We start from the raw sequence: 8091 nt of genomic DNA on the forward strand, positions 1-8091 counted from the left end.
AGGGGAAAAGAAAAGGCACTGACTTCTGAATTCTCTGTTACAGGAGTAGAAGGAAGCATTAACATTGAACCTCAACTTTTTGCTTTTCTATAATATTATAAACTAGCCATTTCTATCACAATAAATGAATCTAACCAATGAAACCCAAAATAGCCCCCCTTTTTTTTAGTCATCAAGTTTTTGACACCTTGTTAAGCACTGGTGGTGCTTGAATATTGTCATGTTCTAAAAGTGGTACAATTTCTGAAAAGGTTGAAAAGCCCTGATGTAAATGCAGCCTAAATTGTTTATTGCCATCCTATTTGCAAATAATATCTTACTTACCTAGTTGAGATGGTGTAGTTGGGCAGCAGGGAGGGGTGCAAAGTTCCTGCCTTCGCGGCAGACAACTTCCCTGTGTAACATTTGCCAGCCAGGTCTTTTGGCGCGCTCAGCAGCAATTCCTATTGGCTTTTGAAAGCCAATAGGCCAGGCGTAGGCAACCTTGGCTCTTTTATGACTCGTGGACTTCAACTCCCAGAAGATGTTACATAACATAACATCAACTGGAAGATGTTAAACTGTCCTTCTGTTTCTTTCCTTCCCAAAAATTGTGTTAATGAGTCCTCTCTAAGCTTTGCTGATCAGCTTGTCCTGGATTGTTTTGCCACAGAAAGGAACGGTTTGCAAGTTGCAGTTGAGACAGCCCATCTCATTTTAGATATATCACATATAATTGAAGATTGTAATTAGTTGTGTGTGCACGTTCAGCAAGTGTGATGTATTTGTGCTGGCATTTCTAGGCCTCTTTCCAACCACATCCAGAAAAATTTGTTACAAACATTGGAATTCTGAAGGCCATGTTTGGTATTTCCCAGCAATCTGTTACTGAAAGGAAAAAGCAATCCCTGCTGCGTTACTGATCCCAGAGAAGCATTTGCATGTATGCAGGTATCCTTAGGGTGCCATAGTTATGGATGAAAAATATTGGTTGCAAAGTTGGCATTTCTGGATGTAATACAGATATTTTGGACTTATTTTTGTTTCTTTGCATGTCTGATATTTATTGATTTCATTGCAAAGATGTTAACATAGGAAATAGATTATTTTGTTATCTAATTTTACCTTCCAAAAGACAGAAGCAGATGAAAAATGTGAGGTTCTTTCCTGTTGACTTTTTTGAATTAGCTGTTTTAGATTCTAAAAGTTTAGTTCCTAAAGAAATAACCTTGTAAATAATTTTAATGTCCTCCTCTAGTGCAGGGTAGGCTCAGCTTGGAAACCTCTCTCTTTCCCCTCAGCGTGGCTGGCTCAGGATTTCTGGGAGTTGAATTCCATGAGTCATAAAAAAGAGCCAAGATTGTCTATCCCTGCAATAGGCTTTCAAAAGCCAATAGAGGGAGCTTTTTTCTTTTTGCAAAAAAAAAGGGGGCCAGAATGCTGTTCTGAGCGTTCAATGAGAAAAAAAAGGCCTGATTACAGGTCTATAATTTATTGTTTTGCTTTCCGGCTGTAAGAAAAATTTTCATTTGATACTGAATATAGAGAAAAACGAGCACACATTTATGTATATACACTTGTACATGACTCTCCAATTCAGTTGATAAGGGGTCGTACAGTGTATTTCTGCGTTTCTTGTTTTCTCTCCAGTGGGGGGAAAAACTGATTAGGTTCTTCAAAGTCACAGTAAATAATTTACATCAGTAATTATTCTTTTATATTCACATGTAACTACTCATAATGTCTGTAGGTTTATCTGTGTTTGATATTAAATACTGTATTGGAGCCCAATCCATATCAGCCAGAGGAGGTTGGTTCAAGACATTACAAGTTATAACCTATAAAAGGGCCTCTGCACTACTTCACCTCACAGAGACATACAGAGATTTAACAGCTCTTGCCCAGAGTTTTAGTTAAGAATAAATTATATGGGGCAACATTCCCCAGTGTAAAATTTCTGATGTTTATGATCACATCTCTCAGAATTTGCAAACAGGTTCAACATGACAATATATTTGGAGAGGTCTTGTTGGGGAAGGCTTATACAAAAAAACGAGCTATGAATTAGGTGTTCCCAGGCCTGTGGTTAGACAGCATTCAGAGCTCCTGTTGAATTTTTTTTTCCTAAATGTTGGGCTGCTATCTGAGGTGTCATGTTGTTTTATTTGCATGGTTTGAAACTTAAGTACTGGACATATTATAAATCACCCAGCAATTTTTTTTGGAGGTGCATACGCTGAACAAATTAAATCGATACAGATATATTAAGGAATCTAATCTGAGCTATGAGTAATTCAGCTTATTTTATAAGAAACTAAAAATTTATTTCAGTAACTATAGCATAAAGATAGACAAAATTATCAACTGGATAACTTTATTGTACCTGGAAGAAAGTGATATTGGTAGTCCTCAACTTATGATCATTTATTCAGCAACCATTATGACTGTGGTGAAAAAATAGATTTATAATCCATAATAACAGCTGTTGTAGTGCTCCTCTGGTCACATGACCAAAATTCAAGCAGTTGGCAACCCACCTTCACTTATGACCACAGAAGCTCTGCAATTCCCCCCTCCTATTCCCCCCCCCCAAGCCCTTTGGCACCCTACACGTACCTTTGAAGGGAAAAGGAGAAGAGAGAGCAGAGGATGACATGGTCAGACAATGCCATCGATGGCAATGAACATGACTTAGGGCAAACTCTGGAAGACAATGAAAGCAGGAAGGCCTGAAGTACTCTGGTTCATGGAATCATGAAGAGTTGGACATGACTTAGCAACTGAACAAAAATAAGTGGCAAGCCTTAGCAAGTTGCAGCATTCATTTGCACACCAGCATCCATTTTGCTCCCCATAAGCAGCATTGCTACATTTGTAATGCAAACTGTCCTGACCCAGTCTGTGTGAGTAATGATCAACTGCTTACTCATGAGTAAATACCCCTTTTATTTACAAGGCAGGAACAAACTTTAGACAGTGGAGAACTCCAGATAACCAATCTTTAAATGCTTAACCAAGCAGTAGCAGTCTCTGCTCACACTGGCTGAGACAATTTCAATGTCTATTAGTTCCCAGCAGGGAGACTCAATTTGCACTTCAAACACAAAACAAGTAGTCCCGAACAACCTGGGTCTTAGCAAAGAAATCTTGGCAAAGACATCTGACTGATTGACATAACCTGTAACACGAACAGTTGTCTGTGACAACTGGCCGCTCCCAATCCCTCCTACTTATGTTCCAGCCATGGAGGGGGCTGGCTAATGTCTCCTTTTCTCTGAGAGCCAGCTCCTACCCTTCCATTCCTCTCCTCTCCTCTCTACCCATATGTGCGTCTGGGATGTTTCTCCACATAACTCAGCTCAGGCGCCAAAAACAGCTGCCTTTCTGCCTAAGCACGGGCAGATGGTCCCGGTTCTGCATCTGGCTCTTAGTCGTCTTGCTCATTGGAGCCTTCCAAAGGCTCCAGGCTCCCATGTTAACTCAGGCTCCCTCTTTCCTTCCCCCACATCTGACTCGGCTGCTAGCTCCATTGGTAGCTGATGGACCACAACACTAATACAGGAACAATATATATGTCTTTCCGGATGAACATGATACCTTGACTCAATGAAATCATTGCAAAGTTCATTAGTGTTAACACTGGAAATTTACCATTTAGATATTGCTTATTTAGTATCCTATGACCATCTCTGAGTGTTGTATCTTATGATTTATGATTAATATATTTTATGATTATAATCATGGTTTATCACTTGTTGCTTGCATGTACACTGAGAACTTATGCACTGGAGACAAATTCCTTGTGTGTCCAATCACACTTGGCCAATAAAGAACTCTAATTCTAATGTTAGAAGAAAGTACATCTCCATCCAGCTATACTATAAACTATACAATATGAATAATATGAAATATTTTTTTAAAAAAATATCCTTACTGTAGTAGAATAAACTGTAGATTAATGACTATTATAACAATATATATAAAATAAAAAACAAAGCCTAATCTCAGCATGACAATTTGAATACAGAAGGCAACTAGAAGGAATATTATATTGTTACTGGTTTCAAAGCATAACTCCAAAGCACAAGAATATTTATTTATTATTTATTTTATTTTAATTCCATTTATATCCTGCCCTTCTCCGAAGACTCAGGGCGGCTTACAAGCTTAGCAGTAGCCTTCATTCTATGTATATGCCTGCTTATTAGGGCTTTCACACACACCCCAAGCGGCATTATTATAAAGTCAGCTTAATTGCCCCCAACAATCTGGGTCCTCATTTTACCTACCTCGGAAGGATGGAAGGCTGAGTCAACCTTGAGCCTGGTGGGATGCGAACCTGCACTAATTGCAGGCAGCTGGTGTTACTTAAGGAGGCATTAGCTCACTGCTCCACCAAGGCTCTGGATATTAAGCTTTATTAATGATAAAGCTTATGTATATAAACTGTTAGACCACTGGACTGCTTACCTCAACAGCAATATAAATATTTTAGAGATCTCTAAATCCAAGTTGGAATAACCGAAAAATACAAGAACATAAGCCTGATTGTAAAATAACAAGGCTTATGATTTTACAGAGAGCAAGAGATAAAAGGGAAGGAACTCACAGATCTGAGCAAAGATAAAAGGCTTTAAGCTAAGTTAAAAATCTTAAACTTCATCTACTAAGAAAAAGGTTGTTCTTTTAACATTGTATTGGGAAACTGGACTAAAATGTTCATGGAAGGCAAGAGCCTTAGAGATCAGGATCAAAATACCAAGAGGCTTTGTATATATAAATAGCAGACCCAGCACCCACCACCACCTTTTGGGGGGATTTTGTAACCCATATTTGAACTTTTACTATTTTGTGTATTTACTAACCTTCTAATTGTAGAAATCCATGATGCCCATTTTCAACAAACCAGTTATGATCAAAGTGAAATCTAGGAATATTAAAAAGTAATTTGGATGTTATATTTCATGATACCCATCCTGTTCTGATAAGTCAACAGGCAACTAATGTGATGCAGGATTTTGCTTACCCAAAATGGCTGGGTTGGGATCATTATTTTTTAAGAGATACAAACCAAACTCATTTAATTTAGAAGTGACAAAGCTATTTCTGTTATTTCAGACATTCTTATCAAAATGTCATCCCTTGTCAGGAATATAAAAGATTGTACCTTCAGATTCCATCCAACTATGGAAACTGCTATCTTAATAATTGTCAATCAGCCTAAGCTTTCAGATCTCCTACCTGAATAATTCTGAACTGGCTGGATCATTGTATTAAATATAATGCTCAATGTCTGCCCAATGGTGCAAATCTAGTGTAGCTCTTGATCATGAAGCAAACTGAATAAAGACTTAGCCATCTGCATTGCCTGCTCAATTTCCAGTGTTCTTGCAACAAATCTCTGTAGCAAAATCAAAATCTTAATATATTCCTCAGTGTGTCGGCAGTCAATAATGTTCTCATTAAACTAACTAATGTTCTTATGGTTGCTTGAAACACTTTATTGGCCTTCAAAGCTACCTTACACATTTGCAGGAGTAAATTAATTGTAACAGTGTTTGAGTTGAAAGTACCTCATCTACTCATGACCTCCTGAGACTTGATGGTCAATGCCTTTAAATCTAATCTGAAAAGGAATTATATGAAAGCTAATGATTTTAGCAGTTAAATCTCCATCTTCAGGCTTTTTACAGATAAACAGTTATTTGACTGGTAGAATTTCAAGAGCTATTAACTAGAGAATAATTGTTAAAAACTGTTAGGGGAAGAAAGGACATGAATTACTGCTATAGTATATATATTGCTCTATCATAGTGCTATGTATGATCATTTTTAGCTTCCTTTCATTTTACCCAGGCTAGTGCAGATAAAAGAGTGTTTGTGCAATAATTTCCAAATATGATTTCAATCAATAAAATTTAAATCAAAATAACAAGGGAAAGACTTAAATAATAATCAGTGTGCCTGCCCCCCAAAACTGAATATTGCCCAGCTTGTCAATTTAAAGAGCGGAAGTATCTAGATATTTTTTTAAAAAACATAGAATAGACTTTTTCCTCTCAAAACTGCAATCTGGGAAGAGTAAATGAATGTTTCTATAGGAATTGGTAGCCCGTTGTTAGGGCCACAGTCAACCCTCAGCCTTATTTGAAAATGCTTTGCAAAGAGAGAGACAAGAAGATACATAGGAAGGAAGAGGAGGAAAAGATGAAAGAATAGTAGAAGAAAATGCAAGTTGCTAGGAAAAAAATGTCCCCCTACCACTTTTGACTCTGACCCTGCTGTTTGCTTCAGCTATTCAGTCAACTCTCATGGGGTTTCAAATACAATATCCCTGAGAAAATGTGACCTTAAGGGGGAGAAAAACCTGTGCACTACTGATGCGTAGATGGGAGGACAATCTCTGCAAATTAGACCTTGCTAATAAGAAGCTATATGCACCATCTATATCAGACATGTCAAACACAAGGCCCGGGGGCCGGATCCAGCCCGCGAAGTGGTTTCATGTGGCCCGCGAAGCCATCCTGGAAACAGGGAGGGAACGGCCCCCACTGCCTTGGCCCTGGCCCAGAGACCCTCAGATCTGTCCCACTCCTGTCCAGGCCCCCATAGGCACCCTTGATGGGAACAATGTACAGCTGGCCACGCCCACCCAGTAGGCCATACGCACTCTGGCCACACCCACCCAGTAGGCCACGCCCACCCTGGCCACACCTACCCAGCCCCCTGAGGGCAACTGCAATGCTGATGCGGCCCTCAATGAAATTGAGTTTGACACCCCTGATACATATACAGTGTTTATTTGATGGAAGATGAATCTCCCAAATACTTCCTGGAAACTGGAAGAGGGGAAGTAGTTGAGTGTCAGTTGCTGAGAATATCACTGAAAACAAACAAATGGACGAGAATTAAAAATAGCTTCATACAGATAGCACTGATGAAGAGGCCTCTGGAGATTATCCTCTGCAGCCACTTGGAAGAGATGGGCTCATACCCTTGTTAATGAATTGTAATATCTATATGCAGCTCCTGTTTTCTTTCCTTCTTTGCCCAGTTATTTTCTTTGCTTGCTCAACTAGATTCAGCTTTTTCTACTGCTTTCTCTTCTTCTTTCAGTTATGGGTGTAATGTTTTGGGCTTTGTTTTACTGAATGTATCATGTGGGTTTTGATTGCTGGAAGGTTGCTTAAGCAGGGAGCTGGCTAATGGCTCCCAGCTCCTGAGACAACCTGTCTCCAGTGCTGCCATTGGCTGCTTCTAGGGCGGCAATAGGTTTCATTAAACCTATTGGCCGCCACCTAAAGGCCAGAGTATAAATAACTGCATTTGCAGCCCTGTTTCCCCAGTTCGGTTCCTGCAAGCAAATGAAGAATGTTTCTGACTGAACTCACTCACCTCATCTCTTCACTCAAGCAAAGAACCCAGTACACAACAATCTGCTTCTTCAGCCCATCCCTATTCCATTTTCTTTCCTCTTTTTTTGTTTTGCTGTTTCTGTCCAAAGAATAAAGAGAATGTAAGTCTATGCAGTATGCAGTTGAGTGTAAGGAGTGTAAATGTGAATGCATGTGCATATAAAAAGATGTGATGTGTACATATTAATGGGCAGATAATCCATATTCTTCGAACACCGGGGTGGATAAAAAACAGTCGTTTATTGCTAAAAGATCATAATAAGAAATAAAAAGTAACCGTTTAAAGCATATCTACCTAATCTAAGCTTATGCTGGTCCTCTGCCAGCATCATCAGAGAAAGCATTGAAGGTTTGAAAAACCGTTGGTAAGCCTGTTTGGTTCCGTGCTCTGCTCATTGGCCACGTGATGGACCTTGCTCTAGCCAATTGTGATTGTTCTGTCTCATATCGCTTCTCTTGCAATCTGGTCTTACTGTCCCTTTTTTTAATCTTTCTCCTCCCTATCTGTTTTGGTTTGACTACCTTAACTGATCTTGTTTTCTTTTGCTGTTCCTCATTCAATGTCATAGCTGTTGGTATTTGTATTTCCTTGTTCTCTGTGTCCTCCTTCTCTACCCTCCTTGCTTGTGATTGGCCATTCTGTGCTATTCCTGGGTTTCCCTCTTGACTGTAAACAGCTCCCCACCCCAATTCACTT

At 39.3% G+C, this 8091-nt stretch overlaps 1 long non-coding RNA gene across 1 annotated transcript; it reads right to left on the bottom strand.

Annotated features, from left to right (window-relative positions):
• Positions 1-6763: 6763 nt before the first annotated feature.
• LOC310648529 lies at positions 6764-7457 on the bottom strand. The gene is made up of 2 exons (XR_014494105.1): positions 7375-7457; positions 6764-6862 (listed from the first exon to the last, which is right to left on the bottom strand). It is a non-coding gene; the product is annotated as an uncharacterized lncRNA (long non-coding RNA).
• Between the last annotated feature and the right edge of the window lie 634 nt (positions 7458-8091).

Source organism: Vipera ursinii, assembly GCF_947247035.1.
Source record: "Vipera ursinii genome assembly, chromosome: Z".
Lineage (NCBI taxonomy): Eukaryota > Metazoa > Chordata > Lepidosauria > Squamata > Viperidae > Vipera > Vipera ursinii.